This window comes from Rattus norvegicus, chromosome 11, assembly GCF_021556685.1.
Source record: "Rattus norvegicus strain SHRSP/BbbUtx chromosome 11, alternate assembly SHRSP_T2T, whole genome shotgun sequence".
Classification (NCBI taxonomy): Eukaryota; Metazoa; Chordata; class Mammalia; order Rodentia; family Muridae; genus Rattus; species Rattus norvegicus.
Window position 1 is genome coordinate 60,099,965 of NC_141544.1, and position 23,832 is coordinate 60,123,796.

Here is a 23,832-nt window from a genome sequence, read left to right on the forward strand (position 1 = left end):
TGAAGGTATCAGAGAAAGAACTGAAAGATCTTGAAGGGGCTCGAGACCCCATATGAACAACAATGCCAAGCAACCAGAGCTTCCAGGGACTAAGCCACTACCCAAAGACTATACATGGACTGACCCTGGGCTCCAACCTCATAGGTAGCAATGAATAGCCTAGTAAGAGCACCAGTGGAAAGGGAAGCCCTTGGTCCTGCCAAGACTGAACCCCCAGTGAACATTATTGTTGCGGGGAGGGCGGTAATGGGGGGAGGATGGGGAGGGGAACACCCATATAGACGGGGAGGGGGAGGGGTTAGGGGGACGTTGGCCCGGAAACCGGGAAGGGGAATAACAATCAAAATGTAAATAACAAATACTCAAGTTAATAAAGATGAAAAAAATTTAAATCAGGGTTGCAGGATTTTTACAATCAATAGGAATTATGAAATAAATGAGAAGCTAGGTAGTGCAGCTTTATAAAAATTAAGACAAATTTTATTTTTCAGCAGGAGAATCATACAAAACTAAATATTGTTTTGTGGATCTTGCTTGTTTCATAAAGCTAGTCCTAATAGAGCAGAAAATGTATACACAACAAAATGTGAGGTGTCATATAATTGCATATTTTTATCATCACTAATGTAAACATGCCTTTATCTCAAGTCTACCTAGAGCTACCTAGTAGGGTACAATTACTAATGTTCCTGCTTCCAACTGCTGTCTTTGTAACCAAAATGCACGCACACTGTGTAAACAGATATATTGCACCTTTAGTAGATTTTTTTCCAAGCAGAACCAAGTGCGATTTTATTGCTGCGAACAGCAGCTATTCTCTTTTTACCAAGCCATTCAGGGAGTCTTCTGAAGTGTGGGGGATAGTAGTAAGCAAGTCAGAGGAGTCAGGATCAGCACAAGAAGAACCAGAGTCAACTAACTAACAGAGGATCAATGTGATTTCACAGAGCCTGGGCAACCAACCAGGGGGCATGCAGGAGCTCAAACTAGACCCCCTGTGCATTTTTAGCAAACGTGCAGCTTGGTCTTCATGTTGGTCCCCTAACAAGTGGAGCAGGACTGTCTCTTACACTGTTCCCTCTCATTGACTCCCCTTTCCCTACCTGGACTGCCTGGTGGGCCTTAGTGGGAGAGGATGTACCTAGCATTGTGAGGACTATATGTCCCACAATTGCATGGTACCCAAGAAGGCCTCTCTTTCTTCAAAGAGAAGTGGGGCTCAGTGAGCAGAGGGATTTGTAAGGGTGAGACTGGAAAAGTAGAATTGAGGGTGGCTGTAATAGGGAAGTAAAGTGAAGATAGATAGATAGATAGATAGATAGATAGATAGATAGATAGATAGATAAATGGGCAAAATCTTTATAAAAAACAAATTGTTTGTAATTATATCTAATGATGAAAATTTAAGAAATTGAGACAAAAGGACAAATACAGAAGGCGGCAATGGGGGGAGGCTGGGGAGGGGAACACCCATAAAGAAGGGGAGGGGGAGGGATTAGGGGGATGTTGGCCCGTAAACCGGGAAAGGGAATAACACTTGAAATGTAAATAAGAAATACTCAAGTTAAAAATAAAATAAAATAAAATAAAAGGATAATGTCAATAGAACATTGCAAAGAGATAGGGCTTCCAAGTCTCCTGTGGCAATGATTTCTTCAATTTTGAAGTGAGGAATAGACTGACCCATTTACAATATATTCCTACACTCTCATTTGATTTCTCTTTATTTCTCTGATGGGTGAACATCAAGAGAGTTCATTTAAAGTTTAAAAGAGCCAGGAAGAGAGCATGGTAGAGAAATTATTGAAGCGTATATCTCCAGTCATTTGTGATGGTTAATTTCAGGTGCTGCTCTCCCTTCATTAGAAAACTATAAGCATCTTTTTTGGTTGTGTCTGAAGAGGTATTTCCAAAAGAAATTGGTGGATGATTCCTTTGATTCAATGTATCTCAGGCAAAAAGTAAAAGGCTCTGCAAAAGAAGTTTTCTGTCTCTCTTTATCCTGGAACCTGGGACTGCCTTCTGTCCTTGGGTCTCATAATTGCAGAAAATCTGACCTTGGACTCCAAAGCAGTTGACCAGAAGATATTGATTTGGGTTTTTCATTCTTTCATCTTTGACTGGGAGTTACCTCATAAGCTTTCCTTGTCTGTACACCTTGAGACCTGGACACAACCACATTACTACCAACATTCCAGTGTTTCCAGTTAGCATATGATTTCACGTATGATATGGGAATGCATAGTCTCAATTAGTTTATGTGTCAATTCTGCAGATAAATTTCTTCTCATGATTCATCTATCCATGCATATATGCATGAATCCATCTTTATATTGTCTAAGTATGCATTTCCTTGCTACTTCCCTTTTTATTAATCCATAAGGTTTACTGCACAGTTCTTGAGGAAGCAGCAAAAATTAACAACAAATTCAATACAAAATCTCTTTTCACTACAGTTATTCCTGGCACTAGCAGATGGCCATGGGCATTGGACAAGAGGTGCTAGTATTTTGTATGCTAGAGTCTCTCATAACTCAAGCAATTACCAGAGTAAAAGGCTGATTCTTGGTGATCTAAGTAGGCTACATCTCCACTTTGCACGGTAGACTTTTTGCCTACTTCCTTGCCCTCTAGTGTTCATAAACACCTAAGAGGCACGAAGGGTAGTCAGGTAGCCTTTTCCTACCACAAAGGTTTCTTGAGACTTTTCTTCTATAGCAGCCATGGACGACAGGAAAGGCTGTTCCACAGGAGGTTACGACTGGGACTTCTGAGATAACTGCACAGCTAAGTCATAAAGACCAATTTCTCAAGGCAGAGCCCTGCTCCATTCTCCCTCTCATAAGCCTCAAAGGTCTCTGCCTATTGCTGCTAGATGGCACACAGTGAGCCTTACGTCAGTACCCATCATGTGAAGAGACCATGGGAGAGAAGATATATATAAAATACCTGGGTTTGGCAAGGACAGGGGCGACCTTCCAGACATGACGGAAAGCTCATGGCATCCTCTCCCTGCAGTATCAATGACCAGGGCACCTGAAAGCCCATGAACACTTCCAGAAACAGAAAGAAATTAAGAAACTAATTCTTAGTGTTCTGTATATCTAGAAAGCCAAGGTATTATGCAGTATTGGGAAATGGTCCTCCTATCTAATGCAGATTTCAAATTGATAGATTATATAATGATTTCTCACTGTGCCTTGTAAACATTGGACTTCAGAGATCCATGTCTCATCTCAGTTGTCCTTGTGTGCATGTGGCATTTGCTTAGAGTCTGCTAATATCAGTTATTAGGTTAATTATTAAAGTCTTTTCAGGAACTATATCGTAGTCTCTACTCATAAGACAAATCTGAGTCTAGGAAAATTATTGCATATTTTTTATCTCTTTCCTTATAAGACACAGACGTACTAGGCTGTTCTGTTGTATCAATTATGCTGCCCTATGCTTCCCACACACTCATTAAATGTGAGAGAACTGTGACAAAATAATGAGAAAATTGTATTTTAGCTATTTCCTAATATTATCATATATGAATTACAATATCAGTTTCACATACCTTGATGTGGCTTCCCTTTTTACAATTCTTTCATAACAGTTTTTACCCAGAACATTAAGTTTGTCAGTAAGTCTAAAAGGAAATGTATTAAACTAAAGTGAGTAGAAATATTCTGGACCTAAAATATACAAATTGATTTTTAAACGGGTTGCATCAAATTGTTTCAAGTAAGCAGCTGTGTCATTTTCAATGTAGTGAATGCTCTCCATTTTTACCTTAAGCAAAAATGCTATGGGTATAATTTTTGTGTGTCCCCCTCATAGTTACTCTGCCAAGAGAGCTTTATGTGGAAGCTTTGATAGGCTGGGTGAGACAGACAGTAGTGAGGTTGCTGTGTATAGTGTCAATCTAAGGGATTTGTCTAACTCTGGTGGGATCCTGTCAGTTCCCCTAGGAGTAGATGTTGTAAAGGAATGAGCTCGGCTCCTGGGTTCTTGAATTTATTCCCTAACACGATCTCATTGGCACACGGTCCCGGCTTCTTCATACATTTCAGGCTAATTAGCTATGGCTGACTAATTTTGAAATATTAACCACCAAAACTGCACACTTCATAATATGCTTTTTTTATTATAAAGAATTGGGATTGCACCTGAGATACCGCCAGAACCTGAAGGAACTGACCAGATAAACAGTTCTCTGCACCCAAATCCCGTGGGAGGGAGAGCTAAACCTTCAGAGAGGCAGACAAGCCTGGGAAACCAGAAGAGACTGCTCCCTGCACACACATCTCGGACGCCAGAGGAAAAAGCCAAAGACCATCTGGAACCCTGGTGCACTGAAGCTCCCGGAAACGGCGGCACAGGTCTTCCTGGTTGCTGCCGATGCAGAGAGCCCGTGGGCAGCACCCCACGAGCGAACTTGAGCCTCGGGACCACAGGTAAAACCAAATTTTCTGCTGCAAGAAAGCTGCCTGGTGAACTAAAGACACAGGCCCACAGGAACAGCTGAAGACCTGTAGAGAGGAAAAACTACACGCCCGAAAGCAGAACACTCTGTCCCCATAACTGACTGAAAGAGAGGAAAACAGGTCTACAGCACTCCTCACACACAGGCTTATAGGACAGTCTGGCCACTGTCAGAAATAGCAGAACAAAGTAACACTAGAGATAATCTGATGGCGAGAGGCAAGCACAGGAACCCAAGCAACAAAAACCAAGACTACATGGAACCATTGGAGCACAATTCTCCCATCAAAACAAACATGGAATATCCAAACACACCAGAAAAGCAAGATCTAGTTTCAAAATCATATTTGATCATGATGCTGGAGGACTTCAAGAAAGACATGAAGAACTCCCTTAGAGAACAAGTAGAAGCCTACAGAGAGGAATTGCAAAAATCCCTGAAAGAATTCCTGGAAATCATAAATAAACAAGTAGAAGCCCATAGAGAGGAGTCACAAAAATCCCTGAAAGAATTCCAGGAAAACACAATCAAACAGTTGAAGGAATTAAAAATGGAAATAGAAGCAATCAAGAAAGAACACATGGAAACAACCCAGGATATAGAAAACCAAAAGAAGAGACAAGGAGCTGTAGATACAAGCTTCACCCACAGAATACAAGAGATGGAAGAGAGAATCTCAGGAGCAGAAGATTCCATAGAAATCATTGACTCAACTGTGAAAGATAATGTAAAGCGGAAAAAGCTACTGGTCCAAAACATACAGGAAATCCAGGACTCAATGAGAAGATCAAACCTAAGGATAATAGGTATAGAAGAGAGTGATGACTCCCAGCTCAAAGGACCAGTAAATATCTTCAACAAAATCATAGAAGAAAACTTCCCTAACCTAAAAAAAGAGATACCCTTAGGCATACAAGAAGCCTACAGAACTCCAAACAGATTGGACCAGAAAAGAAACACCTCCCGTCACATAATGGACAAAACACCAAATGCACAAAATAAAGAAAGAATATTAAAAGCAGTAAGGGAAAAAGGTCAAGTAACATATAAAGGCAGACCTATCAGAATCACACCAGATTTTTCGCCAGAAACTATGAAGGCCAGAAGATCCTGGACTGATGTCATACAGACCCTAAGAGAACACAAATGCCAGCCCAGGTTACTTTATCCTGCAAAACTCTCAATTAACATAGATGGAGAAACCAAGATATTCCATGACAAAACCAAATTTACACAATATCTTTCTACAAATCCAGCACTACAAAGGATAATAAATGGTGAAGCCCAACATAAGGAGGCAAGCTATACCCTAGAAGAAGCAAGAAACTAATTGTCTTGGCAACAAAACAAAGAGAAGAAAAGCACAAAAACATAACCTCACATCCAAATATGAATATAACAGGAAGCAATAATCACTATTCCTTAATATCTCTCAACATCAATGGCCTCAACTCCCCAATAAAAAGACATGGATTAAGAAACTGGATACGCACCGAGGACCCTGCATTCTGCTGCCTACAGGAAACACACCTCAGAGACAAAGACAGACACTACCTCAGAGTGAAAGGCTGGAAAACAACTTTCTAAGCAAATGGTCGGAAGAAGTAAGCTGGAGTAGCCATTCTAATATCAAATAAAATCAATTTCCAACTAAAAGTCATCAAAAAAGATAAGGAAGGACACTTCATATTCATCAAAGGAAAAATCCACCAAGATGAACTCTCAATCCTAAATATCTATGCCCCAAATACAAGGGCACCAACATACATAAAAGAAACCTTACTAAAGCTCAAAACACACATTGTACCTCACACAATAATAGTAGGAGATTTCAACACCCCACTCTCATCAATGGACAGATCATGGAAACAGAAATTAAACAGAGACGTAGACAGACTAAGAGAAGTCATGAGTCAAATGGACTTAACAGATATTTATAGAACATTCTACCCTAAAGCAAAATGATATACCTTCTTCTCAGCTCCTCATGGTACTTTCTCCAAAATTGACCATATAATTGGTCAAAAAAGGGGCCTCAACAGGTACAGAAAGATAGAAATAATCCCATACGTGCTATCGGACCACCACGGCCTAAAACTGTTCTTCAATAACAATAAGGGAAGAATGCCCACATATACGTGGAAATTGAACAATGCTCTACTCAATGATAACCTGGTCAAGGAAGAAATAAAGAAATTAAAAACTTTTTAGAATTTAATGAAAATGAAGGTACAACATACCCAAACTTATGAGACACAATGAAAGCAGTGCTAAGAGGAAAACTCATAGCGCTGAGTGCCTACAGAAAGAAACAGGAAAGAGCATAATTCAGCAGCTTGACAGCACACCTAAAAGCTCTAGAACAAAAAGAAGCAAATACACCTAGGAGGAGTAGAAGGCAGGAAATAATCAAACTCAGAGCTGAAATCAACCAAGTAGAAAGAAAAAGGACCATAGAAAGAATCAACAGAACCAAAAGTTGGTTCTTTGAGAAAATCAACAAGATAGATAAACCCTTATCCAGACTAATGAGAGGACACAGAGAGTGTGTCCAAATTAACAAAATCAGAAATGAAAAGGGAGACATAACTACAGATTCAGAGGAAATTCAAAAAATCATCAGATCTTATTATAAAAGCCTATATTCAAGAAAACTTGAAAATCTGCAGGAAATGGACAATTTCCTAGTCAGATACCAGGTACCGAAGTTAAATCAGGAACAGATAAACCAGTTAAACAACCCCATAACTCCTAAGGAAATAGAAGCAGTCATTAAAGGTCTCCCAACCAAAAAGAGCCCAGGTCCAGACGGGTTTAGTGCAGAATTCTATCAGACCTTCATAGAAGACCTCATACCAATATTATCCAAACTATTCCACAAAATTGAAACAGATGGAGCACTACCGAATACCTTCTATGAGGGCACAATTACTCTTATACCTAAACCACATAAAGACCCAACAAAGAAAGAGAACTTCAGACCAATTTCCCTTATGAATATCGACGCAAAAATACTCAATAAAATTCTGGCAAACCGAATTCAAGAGCACATCAAAACAATCATCCACCATGATCAAGTAGGCTTCATCCCAGGCATGCAGGGATGGTTTAATATACGGAAAACCATCGACGTGATCCATTATATAAACAAACCGAAAGAACAAAACCACATGATCATTTCATTAGATGCTGAGAAGGCATTTGACAAAATTCAACACCCCTTATGATAAAAGTCCTGGAAAGAATAGGAATTCAAGGCCCATACCTGAACATAGTAAAAGCCATATACAGCAAACCAGTTGCTAACATTAAACTAAATGGAGAGAAACTTGAAGCAATCCCACTAAAATCAGGGACTAGACAAGGCTGCCCACTCTCTCCCTACTTATTCAATATAGTTCTTGAAGTTCTAGCCAGAGCAATCAGACAAGTAAAGGAGGTCAAGTGGATACAGATCAGAAAAGAAGAAGTCAAAATATCACTATTTGCAGATAATATGATAGTATATTTAAGTGATCCCAAAAGTTCCACCAGAGAACTACTAAAGCTGATAAACAACTTCAGCAAAGTGGCTGGGTATAAAATTAACTCAAATAAATCAGTAGCCTTCCTCTACACAAAAGAGAAACAAGCCAAGAAAGAAATTAGGGAAACGACACCATTCTGTAAATCAGTCTCGTGGTTCCTCAGAAAATTAAACATAGTACTACCTGAGGACCCAGCTATACTACTCCTGGGCATATACCAAAAGATGCTCCAGCATACAACATACAACACGTGCTCCACTATGTTTAGCAGCCTTATTTATAATAGCCAGAAGCTGGAAAGACCCCAGATGTCCTTCAACAGAGAATGGATACAGAAAATGTGGTACATCTATACAATGAAATACTACTCAGTTATTAAAAACAATAACTTTGTGAAATTCTTAGATATGGATGGAACTGGAAAATACCATCCTGAGTGAGGTGACCAAATCACAAAAGAACACACATGGTATACACTCACTGATAAGTGGCTATTAACCCAAACAACTCAGATAACCCAAGATACCATTCACAAACCACATGAAGCTCAAGAAGAAAGAAGACCAAAATGTGAATACTTCAGGACTTCTTAGAAGGTGGAACAAAAATACCCACAGAAGGAAATACGGAGTCAAAGTGTGGAGCAGAGACTGAAGGAAAGGGACATTTTTCCTAAGGACCTAATACATAAATCCCAATTTCTAACATGATAAAGCAATGACTCAGTCCCAATAAGATTCATTTGGGTATTGTAGATAGAGCATGAATCCTAAGAATTGGTAATTTGTGCCTTGATTTTACTGTTTTGTAGTGCCATGAGACCAGACAAAATTTTTAGTCACCATAAAATCCGTTAGTATCATCTCTAAAATGGAAGACTATAGTAACATCTCCAGAGTGGGTGAGAAATTCTCAAAATCCAAATAGTGATCCAATAAATATCAGACACATGGTCAGCGATTTCTATTAGATTTCCTAAGTTGGAAAGAAAAATTTGAGTAGAAGTTTCTATTTTTAATATCTGTATCTGTAGCCCTCAGCAGAGTAAAAGCAACACAAACTGTAAAAGTGTTACTGGATTCTAATTGTTACCATGGTTACTATTGAAATAACCTGATATATATATGGTATTTTAAAATGACATTGTTAACATAGTTATATGATGTGTATTTTCTGAATGGGACATTTGTCTCTAAAGAACATAGAAAGTTCTTTAGAAATTAATGTGGCTAAAGTCTTCCATGCACATTTATGGAACATAACACGTTAGTTAAGTTAACTTAAAATGATATATTTGAGGTAGAGAGGCACGCATTTCTTGAACAACATGAGTTAATTGCAGGTGTTTTCTGGATTGAATGTCATAGGGGAAAAGAAAAATGAGCATAAGAGAAGAATATAAATTAAATACTTCTGTGGTTTCATGTAGAGATAAGACAAACAAATTTAAACACCCCCTACAGTTTTGTTTGCTGGGATAATTTTATTTATATTTGATGGTGCCAGTGAAGTTCTTGGTGTACACACTACAAAATTCAAAGGAGACAATAATAAGCTACAATGCTTACTATCATAAAACTATCAGAGAGGGATTGATAAAAGCATGTTGAATTCCTAGTCAAATGGTGTCCTTCCCATTCACATCTAACAATCTAACCATCTGATTTCTCTGAGAAAAGTTGGTGAAGTTTTGTAATTCATGTACCTGGTGTGGAGGTTTGTGTGATAATTGCCTTAGCCATTGTTGTCCTAGTTGGGAAACAGATTTGAACAGACCCACATGCAAAGGTTCCTATAGAGCCTCAAATAAGATATTCAGGCAATTACGAGAAATCATTGTAAGCCCTTGACGCTCAGCATGTTACTGACTGCTGCTATTATCATGTACTTGTATTTCTTAGCTTCAGTTTTCAAGGATGCTATTTCTATAGAGGTACAAGTGTTTCCCACAACCTGACATATTAAGAAGGCTGGCAGCCAATTACTACATTACTGTGAAACGTGATCAATTGTTTAAAGATGCTGTATTTGGTGATTGCCCAGAAACTGGATTTTAGAAGGAATGTGTGCAATTCTGAAACATATTAGGTCAAGAGAGAGAGTTGAGTCTGCAATAAAGGATGGAACAGACGGAGTTTCCTAAACTATCAGCCCAAAGGAATTGAAGTTTGAAACTATGAAGACCTTTGAGATAGAAAAGGATATGGTTTACCCTCATTCCAATCCTTTTTTGGTTCAGTAATGGTAAATGCACATTTTAATATTGAAAATATATAGCATGTTAGGAATATCATTTAGAGCTGTGACCACATCATTTTTCAAGAAGACATTTAAGGACTGGGAAGGTTTTATGTGTGCAAATATGGTTTTCTTATGAAAGAAGCTCACACTTCTTTATAACTTATTGAATTTTACACAATGATGTTGGAAGGTTCATATTTCTTTTATATATACTAATAAAATGTATTGTCTTCCTTTAATCATCCTGAAAGAAGCAAAATTATTCCAAAACATACACACTTGTCTTCCTCCCCTTGCCTTTAAGACCACTGAAAATAATGAACACAGATTGAAGTTCAATCAGCAATCTCATGATGAGGAAAGAAAAAATGTATGCTTTGTGCCAGCTAGAGGAAATTATTCAGGAAGAAATTTCACATAGATTTATCAACTTTTTAAAACATTTTGTAGGAAAGGTTGAAGTTGAGGCAGTGATGAGTCAGTGATGGGCTAGATCAAAGCTTTGATTAGGAATGCTTAGCTGTGTATATCTCTTGCCTTATTTTCATATCGACCTTAATTTCAGGACCTGGAAAATGAAGGCAATCATTAAAGTATGTAATATATACATACATATATATATATGTATATATATCAGTATATTTGTGTATATATATATATATATATATCAGTAGACACACACATATGTGTGGCTGTGTTTGTTTTTGTTTGTGTGTGGGGAGGGGCTATAGTCAATAATTGGACTGGACAGTCAGGAATTTGGAAAATATCTCCTGGGAAAGTAGATAAAAAAGACTTTGTTGAAAGAGACTTCCCCTAATGAGGAAAAGATATGAAGATAGCTATGTCCATGTAAATATTAAAACATGCTACCAGCTGGGCAGGAGGAAAGTTATATTCCATCATGATATCAAGCAAATATAATGATCCATTCCATGAAATGTAGTCAGCAGCTTTCCCAAGCATCCCTGTTATTGCTCAATGACCATAAACAAAGTTCCCAATGTGTCAGAAGTGGCATTTATGCATGACCTCAATATGGAATCCACTCAGAAAGGCTGATGATGCTATGGCTGGTATTGACTATCACACCTGGCAGCAGGTGTCATTATCATTGAACGTACAGCATTGTACAATTCCTCAGGGTAACCAGCCATTGACCTGTTGTCACATTGACTATATTGGATGACTACCACTGGGTCAAGGGCAGTGCTTCGTCTATAATGAAATTCATACTTAATTCTGGGTATGAAATTGGCTTTAATGAATAAAAAGCGAGAGCTACCATCATATTATCCATGGTCATTGTGTCTCATATAGCCTTACTTCTGTCAATGAATCTCACTTTCAGCCCCCAACGCTCTTCAGTGTTCCTGTTCTAATGGAATTCACTAATCTGACTCTTTTCCACCATGATGAAGCACCAAGTTCATAGAAATCCTTGTGATCTACTCGATGAAATTAAAGTTTTGATTAGGTCACAATTGCTATGAAAGCCTGCTGTGGGTTTTTTCAGTGCCACAGAGCCTCATTTGGTTCTTGCTAGACTTAATTCAGAGGCTCTAACAGTCATGGTCTTAAACATGTGTTTTTCAAGATTCTTTACTCATGCCCAAGCAAATGAAGGAATCAGGATCAGTAGTAGGCACATATTGAACTAACAAGTGTTTTAAAAATATATATTATGTTTACATTATGACTATTGAAAAACAAATGCTTATTTAAAAACTATTCTTTCTACTGGTTCAAGAACTGTATATTTTGGTGGTATGGGATAGTTTTATTAGGCAAATTTAGAAACTTGTTACCAGTTCATTTGAAAATTAAATTCATTATAAGAAAATATGATTGAGTATCAAGTATCATCTCACCAATGTGATTATGTTAAATAAATCTCCTTTCTCTGGTTTTTTATTATATTTTGTCTCTTTATTTGGTCAACTGAGGACAGGTGACTAAGCTTAGATATGGATGGGAGATCGAGAGTCCCTCTTTAGGATTTTAGTGTCCTTAATAAAGGAATTTAGGAAATGACTCGAATGGGAGCTGAGAGACGATTTGATTAGTCTATAAATAAAAGTCCTCATGGTGGGGTTGGGGATTTAGCTCAGTGGTAGAGCACTTGCCTAGCAAGCACAAGGCCCTGGATTCGGTTCTCAGCTCCGAAAAAAAAAAAAGAAAGAAAAAAAAAAGTCCTCATGGCAGGCAAGCTGGAAACTTCAGTAGCTCTTGGTAGGAGAGGAAGAAAGAAGGAAAACAAACATTCCAGTTGAAAAAGCATGGGAGTCAGACAGGCAGCCACACGCCAGAGATGGAGTCTTTAGACAAAGAGCAAGGAAGCATAAAGAGGGGAAAATGCAAGGTGTTCAAATGAATATTCACAAAGAAATATTAAAAAGGGGGGGGTTGGTATGATTCTGAAAAGCAAGCTGACAAGTGGAGCTGTGTGCCTCCATTCTCTAAGGTACTGTATTACTGACTGATTAGTGATTCTGGGAAGGAAAAGTAGTCTTAGTAATGACTACATATTTGCCTATGTCCTTGTTGTGGCTTGAGGTAAGCCAGCATTCCTAGTGCTGGTCTCTTTGTTAGGTGATTAATCCTTTCTAAATGGACTGAAAAGTCTCCACCCAGGCAAGAGTCTGTATCCTCTTCCCTAGTAGTGGGGCTTTATTGTTCCTATCAGTATAGATTGTTAGGGGAGCCAGAGCCTAAGTTCTGAACTTAATGGCCCTGATAAAATTAATAGAGAACCTGTGTTTAGTGTGTTTATTCTGTAAAATATTGAGAATAAAAACCTCAGTAAAGATAACAGGATTTTATGCTATACATTTTGGTCATGTTTTTTCCTTCACCAGTCCACCTCTAAAAATAGAAAATCTACTCTGTTCTTCAGCCAAATTCCCAATACCTCTTATGTAATGAATTAAGTTGTTTGGGGAAAAAGAAAGGGCTAATGGGACAGATTAGGTCAGCTTTCAGATAGAGAAGAGATTACTAATTTATCATGAAGTATTTCCGTTCCTATGACCCTTACAAATTGAGTCATGCTATTAAAATTAAAAAGCATCTCATAAGCTTAGTAATAAAAAACAACACACACACACACACACACACACACACACACACACACACACACACACACACGAGGACAGACATTTTTCCCAAACCAGGAAGTTGTTTACAAGTGTTTCTTAACCCACAAATTGCTTTCACCTAATTAATGAGTTTATGTTGGCTAAGCAGTCTGATGATGAAAGGAATTCTGTAAGTGTTAGAAATGGGATCAATTCTGCTTTTTCTCTTTATCATATTTTTAAAATGTGTTTAATTGAAATTCATTTATGTCACTCCCCCTTCTTGTTTTTCTCTATGTCCAGCATTTTCCAGCTAAACCTTTTTGGATTTACCCCATAATCCTCCTACCCTAAGTCAATCTGTCTGTCTCTCTGTCTTTCTCTGTCTCTGTCTCTGTCTGACTCTCTCTCTCTCTCTCTCTCTCTCTCTCTCTCTCTCTCTCTCTCTCTCTCTTGCTGTCTGTGTGTGCCTGTGTGTGTGTGTGTGTGTGTGTGTGTGTGTGTGTGTGTGTGAGAGAGAGAGAGAGAGAGAGAGAGAGAGAGAGAGAGAGAGAGAGAGGCAGGCAAAAATATACGAATAGAACTTGATGAGTCCATTTTTATTGTTTGCTTGGATATGGTTCCAAGGCTGATCATTAATTATTTTCTCAAAGACCCAGAGCTCGGCAGCTGACTGCAGTGTTCTAGATGAGGACACATAAGCACATTCTCCTTCAAATTTCTTCAGGGAAGAAACTCCTGGAAGATTGCATGTTAATATCTGGTCTTGTGGAGAGTTTGTGAATCAAACCACATCTTCCTTTATATTTTACTAATCAGAAAAATCCTTGTGAAAATAGGAAAGGGTGCTCTGTTAATGGTAACTAATTAATAAAATCACTTAACTTTGTCCTTATTATCTCATTCTCCCCTTTGCATATGAAGAGCCCTGGACACTTTGCACCAGGATTGTTTGTGAAGAATCTCCAGTCATCCACTGAACCATTCAATCAACAGCACAGTAGCTGGTCTTCATGTGTCACTGAAGCTTTCACTGTGACAGACATAACTAGGCAAATGCCTATGTATACATTTGGATGTAGAGCATTACCACCTTCACTGTTGCTTTTCTTAGGTATCCTTTTCAAAACAAAATGATTGATTATTCCAAATACAGAATGTAGCTACTTTCCCATTAAACAATACAAGTGTCTAAGTGTCTAAACATATTTATAATACAAATGTGATTGCAATTATGAAATGATTTAGTAACATTTGTTAAATCCAGGCAAGTTATCTTAGAGGAGATAACATTTTGATCTTTTTGTTGAAGTAAAATAACTCCTTGTTTTTATAAGGTAGTCTGTATTTTAAGTCCAACACAGTATATTCATGTAAATATAAATTCTTAGCATAGTTAAAAAGTATTTATTTTAATTTAATTTTCAATTCTCCCAATGAGACATCAGTATTTTTGAAGTAACCAAATAATATGTATTATTTTTACAATGTAAAAACCAATAATTGATTATGCATATTTTTAATCAATAGCAGCAAATGAAACAGATAAGAAAGAAATAACTAGTCACATTTTTTTAATCTTTTAAGATTTGTTTGAAATTATTTTAAAAAGGAGACGGCATATATTGTCTAAAACAAATGAGCATTACTCAAATAAAATGTGCTTCCAAGGTTATAAACACCCTGTGATTTATTTTTCATGCCTTGGATTTGGGAAGAGAGTTACAGCATTCTTAAAGAATAAATTGAAGGGACCACATAAAAGCTTTAGTTGATGTTCTATAATTCAGAGGAATGGTTCACCCAATAACAGCCAAATCCCTTAGAAATGATCTTTGTAATTTTGGAAAAAAACGTAATACTGAATATACTGACATGTTTAATTTAGATCTATCAAGAGAAAGCCCACATGATTCAGAATAAAGCTGAGAATGTCCAAAGTTATAAATACTTTGGTGTTAAACAATGTTAGAGGATAGGCTGAGAAGATCCAAAGTTTATTTTCTTTTTCCACATTTGGTAAAACACTTAAGAGAAACAATCTTTGCTGGCACACAGATGCTACTTTTCTGTGCTTTGCAGTCATTTTTTCTATGATAAAAGAAGAAAAGTGTGTGTGTGTGTGTGTGTGTGTGTGTGCATGTATGTGCACATGTGTGTGTGTGCGTGTGTGTGCGTTTTTTTGTTTGTGTGTGATTGTAAGCCTTTTTAAGTGGCCACACTTACTACTGGTTGTAAAGATCATTACATTTGGGAGGTAAATGATAGGTTTTTATCTGTGTAATTGTAACTGCTGGGTAGAACTGCCCTTAATATTGTATTGCCATCAGGTATTAACAGTAAATTATATATTTCTGGCACACAGTTCAGAGAATATCATGAAGAGAGAGATAGTTGATTCTAGCTACTACTCTTTGCAGTTAGCCCGTGGGATGTACTGAACAAAGAGAGCCTGGAACCAGACCTCAGGAGTTCAAGTATCATCCTTAATATCTGAGAATTTGGGAAAATTAATAAATCTTTTTTTCTCTGTGTGCAACCTTATAAACAAAATAATAGCACTCCTTTCTAGTGACCAAAAATAATTTATTAAGTGTAAGTAAATCAAGTAAATTTGTTACTACTGTAACAAATTAAAGGACTAAATTAAAGGAAATTATATATCACATATGTAATGGTAGAAGATTTATTTAAAAAAATAACTGAGTTTTATTTTTATATAACTCATTTGCTAATTTAAGAAGATAATGAGTTTGAAGAGAGATAAAAGGCTTTGATTCTGAAATGAAAATGTTTGAATATTTTGGAGATACCCAGTTATGTTATTAAGTAGCCACTGAGGCACACGGGTTGGGAGTGAACACCGGAACTGTGTACTATACTTCAGAAAAGGTGACTCAATGTTCCAATGTATGGGAATGCCAAGGAGGTGAGGTGGATGGGTGGAGGGAGTAACACAGAAGCTGGGGGGATGGGAGAGGCAGTTTCCAGAGGGGAAACCAGCAAATGGGATATCATTTGCCATGTAAATAAATAACATACTAATAAAAAAGAAAATTGATACTAAGAACTAGATGAAAATTGAAGCCTGGGCCCTACATGATACTGCAAAGAATTTAACACAGAGAGTAATACCTGAGAATTCTGATTATAGTTTGAAGTAAAGTTTCTTAGATGTATTATTCTGGATAAGATAGGGACTCACTTAGATCAACCATCATGATATGTCTCAAAATTCTAATGCCCTTAATAAATACTGCCTCTGTGACATGGTATCTATCCAAAAATCTAGATGTGAGCATTAAAGACAGGACCTTTTCAATGCTTTCCTGTTACTTTGGCACCTGGCTGCATGTTTGCAATGCCTTTGCTGAGAGCCATGGAAGACAATTCTTTAAATGTTGGCCTTGGAATGAAATGGATAGGAAGCTAGAAAAGATGAGTTCTTGTGTAGTTTATGCAAATCAAGATGATGTCATAAAATTGAACTAGAAAGACAAAAGCTGAGGAAGTGATGGGAATTTTGATAACCTAAAATTTCTTGGTATACAGACAAGATGTACATTTTGCGAAGCCTGTATTCTGCTTCTTCTTAAGATGCTTGATGGCTATACAGGATCTGACCTGCATTCTTCTGTTTCTCACTAATAATAGCACATGTATGAAAATAGTTGTTTCTTTCATTTTTCCGAATCTCAAAAATTCAATAGTATTTCTTCCTGATTATAATTACAATACAATGTCTTTGAGGAATTTTTATTTCTCCATATCAAAATTAATGTCAGTACAAAATAAGATACAGAATTATTCCACTTAACTCTACATCTCTGTCTAATAATCTTTGTACCTTAAATTTCTTTGCTAAAAAGAGAAAAGTCCATGGTAGAAATATTGATATTATATTATTGCAGATAAGTATGTGGATAAATATACACAATAAATGATAGATAATATAATGATGATGACATTTTTGATACTGTGTTCACTATGTTTTATACAGTCTGTATAAAATAAAAGTTGCAGAAAATTATTGGTACCTGTGAAGATGAACTTAGATCAGAATTCCTTGTGATCAGAGGTGAAGAGTCTTGATTAAAAAATGTATGCTTAATATTCTTTTATTATACTTCTGTCTTGTAAGTATAGCAGTCTAGAAGGCATACCTTGACATCAGCATAACTTCACACACCTCTCTGCATGCACATATGCCGAATCCTAGGTTCCATAAGCACTTTGAGTGACACATCTTCTTTTCTCATTTACCCTCCATCCTCTAATTGATGCCAGTAATGCTACAAAAGAAACAGGTAATCCTTGGTGTTTTCTTCCTATCTGAAGGCTCATACTTAGCCAAATACTGACTTCAGCACAGTTCTAGTAATAGTCCTATGCACAACTACAGTCTAAGTAGTAGTATTAAGAACAATGATAACGTAAAATTTGTAATTCTTCTATTACTGGTAGAAGCATTTGGAGTAGCTATCTATATTTCAATTGTGAATAAGGAATTAAAAATTAGTGAGTTCTCCCTCCCGGCAACCTACCAATAAGGATACACATGGGTCTCTATGAGCATTTATCGCACTGTCAGTGTGATAAAAATATTCCGAGAAACAAATAAATGGTAACAGGGCTCATTTTGACTTCAAAGTCAACAGAGATAGACTCTATAAAGGTGAGGAAGTGGTGGCTGTAAGTGTCAGGACAGGAAGGTAGTTGATAACCTTGTTATTCACACATATGAAGGAGCAAAAAGGAACAAGTGGTGTGAAGCTGTAATCTCTGGAAGGATAGCACTCATGATGTCCTCCAGAAATTCTGCCACATTCTAAAAGCCCCATAACCTCCATCAACATCACTACAAAATGAGGAACAAGTGGGCAAACACATAAATGGCATTTCTCATTCAAACTATGACTTTCATGAATATATATGTATATATATATGCGCATATGCATGTAATGTGTGCATGTTCATGTGCATATGTATATGTATATTAATGAAAATTGCATTTGGTCTGACTTCATAGGTCTCCATCACATTTATAGGCTCAACACTTTAAAAAACAAATCTGAAAACTACTGTTTTTTTTCAGATTCAAGTGAACCCTTCACTTTGTTTATTTTACTATCTTTCTATTTTATCAAAAATATGTTTTTTCCTTACATAATATGTCCTGATTAAAGTTTTTCCTCCCTCTACTCCTAGTAACCACTCACCTCTCCTCATTTTTGGATTAATTCCTTTCTGACTCTCACTTGAAAATAAATATCTAAGGGATAATAATTAAAAATAACACAAGATAAACCAAAGCCTAACACGTTGGAGTAGTTTGTAATAAAAGAGGGAAAGAAAAAGAGCCCAGGAGAAGAAACAATAAGCAGGTATAGAGAAAGAGAGCCACTGCTCTTCAGTTAGGAAGCCCGCTCTGCTAAGCACTTAGCTAACACCTTTCCCTTATGCAGTCCTGTGGACAACCAAGGATTCACTGTGTCTATGCACAAGGCACACCAGCTTTCATATGTGAATGCCAGAGATGAACCGTGGATGTTGTTCCTTAGATGTGGTCCAACTGGTTTTGGAGACAGACTTACTTACTTGGCTGGCTAAAACATGTTCAGTCCAGCCTTGTCTCTCTTGACAATTTAATTTAGACCCCAGACACACACACACACACACACACACACACACACACACACACACAGACACAGACACACACACACACACACACACACACACACACACACACTTTTCCCTTTCCTATCACAATCTGTGCCACAAGTACTTTATAATGCAGCACATTATCTTTTCAGTTTCCTGAAGTTTCACTTATAAATTGTTAATCTTAGTACCTGTGCTGATGCTACTCTTTTCTGAAAGTCTTTTCCAGTACCAATGCTTTTAAGATATTCCCAACTTCCTCTTCTATGATGTCCAGTGTATTTAACTTTATGATGAGGACCCTGATCCCTTTGCAGCTGAGTTTTGTGCAACTTGATAAGTGTGGGTCTCTTTTCATTCTTCTGCATACAGACATCCAGTTTAACTAGCACGTTGTTGAAGATGTGGCATTTTTTTAAAGTGTGAATTTCTAGATATTTTATCAAAAATCAGGTATCCATTGGTATATGAATTTATGTTTGGATCCTCAACTCAATTCTATTGATAAACGTATCTGGTTTTGTGACAATACAATGCAGTTTTTTTAATTGCGTTCAACTCAAAATCAGAGACAGAGATACTTCTCTAGCAGTTCTTTTATTATTCAGGATTGTTTTAGATATACTGTAATTGTTATTGTTTATTTATTTTGTTGTTGTTGTAGATAGTTTTAGTTTACATATGTATGTGTGTTTTTCCATATGAAGCTGAAAACTGTTTTTTCAATATTTGTAAAGAATTGTGTTGTACTATTGATGTGGATTACATTGACTCTGGGGGATGCTTTTTGTAGAATGATCATTATTACTATATTAATGCTACCAATCCATGTAGATGAGAGATCATCCCCTCTTTTGGTATCTTCTTCAATTGATTTCTTCAGTTTCTTAATTTTTATAACAAAAGTCTTTCGTTGTTTACCTCAATAGAGATTATATTATTTCATGCTATTGTGTAATGTATTATTCTTCTAAACTCATATTCAGTTCATTAATTGTATATAGGCATAATAATGATTTTTTGCTTAATTTTGAACCCAGCAGAAAGTTTTTATCAGTTATAGGAGTTTCCTGTGAGGATTGTAGTGCCACTTATGCATACTATATCATTTGCAAATAAAGATGCTTTGACTTCTTCCCCTCCAATCTCTTCCTTTTGTTCTCCAGTAGTCTTCTTTCTCTAGCAAAGACTATGGAAAGAGTGGAAAACTTTGTCTTTCTGATTTTAGTTAAATTTCTTTCCATTTAAGTTGATGTTGGTTAGGCTTGCTATAAACTGCTTTAATTGTGTTTAGATTTGCCCCTGTATTCCTAATACCTCCATGATTTTTATTATGAAGAACTGTTGGATTTTTGTCAAAGGCATTTTCTCTATATAAGATGATCTTATCAGGCAAAACACAGCCATCAGACTCTCCTAAGAATCACAAAGGGAAACAGAAACAAGAGAGAAAACTCACAGAACAAGGACAAGATCAGATACCTGCATGTACAATTACAATCTTCCCAAACCCAGATGCCTAGATCCACATGTAAAAGCAAATTAGTAACAGCCAGGAAAACATGCTTCTACTAGAGCCCAGCAGCTCTTCTGGTTCTCAGAGGATGGTTTATTTGAATCAGGGGCTGGGTTAAACCAGAGAGTAGGGTGGCAGATTTTAAAGGGGGAAGATTTATGTGACCACAGGAAATAAGGTTTGAGAAGATGCTTTGCTTTAGCAAGTTATCCACTGCACATCTGGGGATGAGAGTAGGGAATTGGATATGAGAGAGAAGAGAGGTGAAGTTGTACAACTAACTTACCTGTGTCCCTGGATGGAATTTCAATTCAAACTCTTAACAATGCCTCTGTAAATTAATATATTATACGTTTACTAAATAAAATGTCTTGGAATTTACATTAGGGAAGGGTAATAGGCACATTTTCTAGTAGGGTAAAATAGGCTCGTAGAAAATATTGGACAAGGAAGGCCCCAGGAAGCAGGGCAATTATAAAACCTTGAAAGGCCAAGTCTGCTGTATATGGTTTTAGGATGTTTTCCTTTTTCTTTCTTTCTTTCTTTCTTTCTTTCTTTCTTTCTTTCTTTCTTTCTTTCCTTCCTTCCTTCCTTCCTTCCTTCCTTCTTTCTTTCTTTCTTTCTTTCTTCCTTTCCTTCTTTTCATTTATTTTCTCACTCCAATCCCCTCCTGGTCCACCCTCCGAATGTTCCAAATCCCATACCTCGCCCCACCCTACCTCCCACCTCAGTCTGCACGAGGATCTTTCCAGCCCACCCATCCCACCCACCTTACTTGTCCTCAAATCTTGCCGGGGACTCCAGTCTCTTCAGGATTAGGTGCACCTTCTCTGAACATAGACCCAAAAGTACTCTGCTGTATAAATGTTGTGGGCCTCATCTCAGCTGGTGTATGTTGCCTGGTTGGTGAACCATTGTCTGAGAGATCTGGGGAGTCCAGGTTAATTAAGACTGATGGTTCCCCTACAGGGTTGCTCTGCTTCTCAGCTTCCTCCAGTTTTTCCCTAATTCAATTAGACAGGTGGTGGCTTCTGTTAATTGGCTGGGTGCACTTATATCTGCATCTGACTATTTCAGCTGCTTGTTGGATCTTCTGGAGGGCAGTCAGAATAGATCCCTTTCTATGAGTGGCCCATAGCCTGAGTAATGGTGTCAGTTCTTGGCTCCTTCCCTTGAACTGGATTCCCATTGGGCCTGTCGCTGGACCTTCTTTTCCTCAGGCTCTTCTCCATTTCCATCCCTGCATTTCTTTCAGACAGAAGCAATTATGGGTCAGAGTTTTGGTGGTGGGATAGCAGCCCCATCCCTCACTTGATGCCTTGTCTTTCTGCTAGAGGTGGGCTCAAAAATTTCATCTAGCCCGCCCCCACCCTTTGAGTCCTGAGAGGGTTTTAGTTTACAAATCTTAAATGATGCCTTTGACTTTGCTGCCTATGGCATACATCTCTCTGGCTGGTTCCACTCTTTTATTCAGTTTGCCTTGGTTGATATCTCATAGCTCTGTAATACTCAACACTACAACCAAGGCTCCACTTTCACAGCTTTTGCAATGACCTCTCAGAGACTTCTTGCAGTGACTTCAATCCTACTGTACTCCCTCTGCCTTATGTAGCTTTCTAAAGCCATGGAAGAGGTATCTACCACCCTGTCAATATTTTACATTCCTTGTCTCCAAAACTTGTACCACATTAATGACAGTGCCAAGTTCAGCTCTCAGGTTGGAAAGGATCAGCCCAATGTCCAAAGACAAAAATGGAACAAGTCATATGGGTTGAAATAATTGCTTTCTATAGAGTCAATCAACCCTTTCAAATTATGCAAATAAAAACAACACTGAGAATCTACTTCAAACCTGTCAAAATGCCTAAGATAAAAACTCAGGTGACAACAGATGGGGGAGAGGATGTGGAGAAAGAGGAACACTCCTCCATTGTTGATGGGATTCCAAGCTGGTACAACCACTCTGAAAATCTGTCTGGAGGTTCCTCAGAAAATTTTTGACATAGTACTACCTGAGGACCCAGCTATACAACTCCTGGGCACATACCCAAAAGATGCTCCAACATATAACAAGGACACATGATCCACTATGTTCATAGACTTATTTATACTATCCAGAAGCTGTAAAGAACCCAGATATCCCACAAAGAGGAATGGATACAGAAAATGTGAGACATTTACCCAATGGTTTACTACTCATCTATTAAAAACAATGACTTCATGAAATTCATAGGGAAATGTATTGAACTAGAAAATATCATCCTGAGTGAGGTAACTCAATCATAAAATACACACATGGTATGTACTCACTGATAAGTGCATATTAGACCAAAAGCTCAGATTACCCAAGATACAATCCATTGACCACATGAAGCTCAAGAAGAAGGATGACCAAAGTGAAGATGTTTTGGTCCTTTTTAAAAGGGGGAGCAAAAATATTCATAGAATGAGATATAGAGACAAACTTTGGAGCAAAGACTGAAGGAATGGCCATTCAGAGCCTAAACCACTGGGGATCTAACCCATATACATACAACCACTAAAACTAGACTATATTGATGAAGCCAAGAAGTGCATGCTGCCAGGAGCCTGATATACCTGTCTCCTGAGAGGCTGTGCCAGAACATGACAAATACAGAGGTGGGTGCTAGCAACCAACCATTGAACTGATAATGGGGTCCCCAATGGAGGAGTTAAAGGATTGAAGGAGCTGAAGGGGTTTGCAACCACATAAGAACACCAATACCAACCAAGCAGAGCTCACAGGGACTAAACCACCATCCAAAGAGTACACATAGACAGACCCATGGCTCCAGCTGCATATGTAGCAGAGGATGGCCAGAGGTTAGGCACCAAAGGGAGGAGAAGCCCTTTGTATACTGCCAAGCTGGACCCCTCAGTGTAGATGAAGATCAGAGTGGGGAGGCAGGAAGGGGTGAGTGGTTGGGTGGGAGAACATGCTCATAGAAAAAGCGGAGGGGGTAGGAGGTAGGTGGTTTTTGGACAGGAAACCAGGAAAGGGGATAATATTTGAAATGTAAATAAAAATACTCAACTTTTTAAAAAAGAATGAAAGCAACAACAGAATACCTGACTGCCTATTTAGGACACTGCTGGCTTAGGTCATGCTTTAATTAAATCATTTGAGGGATTTAGAGACTTGACTTTCATAGCCCTTCCTACTCTAGTGTAAACACAAAACAAAACAGACTCAGCACAAGTCATATTTTATGAACATTGATTGAAATAACAATAACATCAATTTTAGCCTTGTTAATACAAAACATCAGAGTAAAAGAATACTTCATTTTTGTGATCAAAGCATCCAGTATATACTGCACA

At 37.7% G+C, this 23,832-nt stretch overlaps 1 non-coding gene across 1 annotated transcript; it reads right to left on the reverse strand.

The window, feature by feature from the left end:
• Positions 1-2,935: 2,935 nt before the first annotated feature.
• On the reverse strand, positions 2,936-3,068 carry Snora71f (small nucleolar RNA, H/ACA box 71F). The gene has a single exon (XR_015633845.1). It is a non-coding gene; the product is annotated as a small nucleolar RNA SNORA71 (small nucleolar RNA).
• Between the last annotated feature and the right edge of the window lie 20,764 nt (positions 3,069-23,832).